The 3,619-nt window shown below is 45.5% G+C and overlaps 1 pseudogene; it reads left to right on the top strand.

Annotated features, from left to right (window-relative positions):
* Window positions 1–255: 255 nt before the first annotated feature.
* Window positions 256–2,155, top strand: LOC123126322 (uncharacterized; annotated as a pseudogene).
* Window positions 2,156–3,619: the final 1,464 nt, after the last annotated feature.

Here is a 3,619-nt window from a genome sequence, read left to right as displayed (position 1 = left end):
CCGCCCGCCGCCTCCCTCTCTCTGTCCCCGATCCAGACCGGCCTCTCCCTCACCCCTCGCGCCGCGCCCTCCTTCCCACGCGCTGGCACCGGCGGCGCCCTCCTTCCTTTCTGTCACCGGCGGCGCCCTCCTTCCCTCGCGTTGCACCCGAACCTCGCTCCCGCTCCCAGCTCTTCTTCCTCCTCCGCTGTAGCTAGGGTTTCGTCTCCCCGATCCCCAATCCCCGGAAGCTCGGATCCAGCAGCAGCATCAGCGATGGCGGCCGCGGGAGATCCTCTCCAAGGTCAAGCACGTCCAGGCCAAGCCTGCTGGCCGCCCTCGCGGGTGACTGCCTCCGCGCTGACGACGGCGGCCTCGTCGTCCCGGGAGGCCGCGGCGCCCCTTAAGGCCGACCTCCGCCACGTGAGTGATCCTTCGATCTCGTCTCTCCAACAGTTCGGTTCTCGCCGCTTTGATTCCTTCGATTCAACAAGATACTGTGTACCACTTCGGTACGTGCGTGCTTGTGAGCTGACTCTTCTTCTGCGTGGTTCGTAGGTGTTCCAGATGCATGCACGAGTTGACCTGGACAAGCCGCCGGTGCTGCAGGAGGAGGCGGATTTCTTCAGTGGCCACGGAATCAAGGACTTCACCTTCAGCAGGGGCAGGCTGGTGAGTGCAGCTCCCATGAATCTCTAGCAGGAAATGTGTGGGATGAGGTTTCTATTTGGTTTCCACTAAATTAGTTTGCATAGCTTCTGGTCACCTGATCCAGTAACGGAGAAGAATTTTAGGTTCAAAATGTTCCCACTTCCTAGTACATGTTTTAGGTGCATAAGCAATTGATGTGATTAGTTGGTGGATTTGCTTTGTCGCTAAGTCTGAATGTGGGAACCTTGTTTTTAGTCAGAATGGCGTTGCCGGGCAAAGCTAGCGGTACACGGAACACCAGAGAAACCACTGATTGGCCTGTATCAGGAAGGGACACATACTGTTCAAGATATTCTCAATTGCAGAGGTTAGCTATGAAATTCTGTTAACTGTAAGAGTTACAACAGTTCGATTCTCGTCATCTCTTATGGCATAGACTTTTCCAGTTTATACCAAAGAGACGTCCCTGTTTGAGTTGAAGTTTATATCGAAATAGGACGATTGAGATGTCACTTGAGCTACTAGACAGGCAGGATTAGTCTATGTGTGTACTAATTCAGCTACTAGATATAGATAGGAGTGCAGCATGCTTACATTGACTAGTCTGTACGCGTACATACTACTGATCTGGTTGGCGTTGAAGTCAACTTAGAAGACCAACGTTTTTTCTACCTCAGTCAGGAGTATTATGCCTAGACAGAGCATGGTTTCTCAATCAAGTTGTTTGCTGCACACACTACATTCTAAATAGATTTATTAACTTGATCGTAGAGCTATTTATGCAACAATATCACAAAACTGACAGTGATGTGAATTTGTTAAGGGAGGTAGCTGCTTTTATGTGATCAGAGGCATAAACAGTGCAGTTTTAATTTTCCAGTATGTCTTTGGGGTAATAATGTCATGGAAGTCCTTGGTAATACTCATATGAGTGCTTAGTATACTCACATCATGGTCTACACGGTGTCAGTTGTCAACTAGCTGTAACCCATATTAGTGCTTAGTATACTCATGAAAAGGGTTATTTCTCCACCTGTAGTTCACGGTTTATGCAGCAGCTGTTCTTATACCAATTTGTTGCTCGATTGTGTTGTGGATTCATATGATATTGGTGTACACTCAATTTGGTTATTTCTTGCTAGTTCTGCTACTAGTTGCTGTGTAATCCTAGTACTACAGGTGGATCAATCTCCCCCTCCCTCTCACCCCCGTCTCTGTCTCTGCAGGTAGGACAGGAGGAACATCGACAAGCGACGGGATGAAGCCCGGCCATGGAAACCCACCGCAGCCTTCAAGACCTCGGCAGCGGTCGGTGCTATGGTATGAATCCTTCCTCCACTTCAAGACCTCTACGTACGGCGGTTGGCAGTACGCGCGCGCATTGCACCCTTCCTCTTGCTCTGTTCTTGGGCTGATGCTGGCGGCGGTGCAGGGGATCCTGATCAACATGCAGTTCCCGGGGCCGCAGATCGACGCCATCACAAACAACAACATCGTCATAAACGTCTTCAACAACCTGATCTGATATTGTTCTGAGATCCAGTGTCATCTCTATCCTCTTACAACTAATAACATTTTTAACTTCTTTTGGCCGTGCTTTCGCTTTCACTATAGATCAGATCATTGGTGAACGAAAGAAACAAGTGCACAACTAGTATCAGTGGGCTTGTATTTTTCTTGTGTAGCTGCTCTGCACTTGTTGTAGAGCATAGCTTGCATCAGTATTTTTACCTATTTTTGACCTCTCATTCTGAAATACATCTAGCAGGTGCGGCTAGTACTCTATTATTCTCCTACATATAGCTATATATGCATGTAAAAGGGCAAGTACTTGGATGACCTTGACAACATCATACTGATTGTAATAACTTTGCATAAGACTCTGTATTCGAAGACTTCTCGCAATTTATCATGCAATTCTAAACAATAGCATATGTCTATCTACCCTGCTGGGAATTTTCACTTTATATAAAAATTTGAGAGGCAAATGCTGGGAGTTCCAGTCTTGTCTGATGGCTAGGAACTTAACTCTGCTTCTTGTTGTTGGAGTTTCAGGCTTGTTGCATAGTTCGTAGCTTCAAGTGTACTCTGGCTTCTAGCCATAGTGCACTACAAATTATTATAGAATTACAAAGTGTACACAACATTGCACCTTACACATTCTTCTCTTGTGAAATCAAATGCCATGTCTGGGCATTCTTTTATCAACTTGCTGTACACTTGCTCTGCTTTAGGCTACTGTATAACTTGTGCCTTTTAACTTGATGTACATAGCATGCAATTTTTTACTGTATCACATTCACACATGATACTCTTAATATAGATTTGTTTTCTGAGCTAGTTCTGTTTACTCTTAATACAGGTCTATTTGTCACCAATACTTGCCTGCTATGCTATAGTAGACCTTGTTCATATTTATTAGCTAAGTTTGCTTGTCCTTGGTATCTATATGCATGCCATTTGTGTTTCAGGCTTTCTTTGAAATGAAATAATAGGTCTATTAGTCACCAATACTTGAGTTAATCTAACTCCTTACCTGCTATGCTATAGTAGGCCTTGTTCATATTTATTAGCGAAGTTTGCTTGTCCACAGTGATCCATATACATGCCATTTGTGTTTAACGTTCTCTGAAATGAAATAATAAGATTCACACTCCATGGACCAGGACGACCACCGGGACCTCCACGGCGATGATGAAGCCTGCACATGGTCGAGCTCGATGGAACAAATGTGCCTCAGTGTGGTGCAGCCGAGTTGGGCCACTCCAGTGCATCAGGAACTCTGCATGCTGTTGTCCTTTGTCTCATCATCTTAACTACTACAATAGTAGGAGTATTTTATATGTTGTTCATTTGTTGGCCACCCAGCATGTTTGCTAATCATCCATCTGCCTCATGTTATATGATCCCTACCTAGTAACTTCATTGTATGCAGACTTGTGGTGTTGGTTCAGTTTAGTCAAATTAATATATATACTGCTTTGCTACT

Source organism: Triticum aestivum, chromosome 5D (genome assembly GCF_018294505.1).
Source record: "Triticum aestivum cultivar Chinese Spring chromosome 5D, IWGSC CS RefSeq v2.1, whole genome shotgun sequence".
Lineage (NCBI taxonomy): Eukaryota > Viridiplantae > Streptophyta > Magnoliopsida > Poales > Poaceae > Triticum > Triticum aestivum.
The sequence above is the reverse complement of the archived record's forward strand: the minus strand, read 5'-3'. Positions and strand labels throughout refer to the sequence as shown.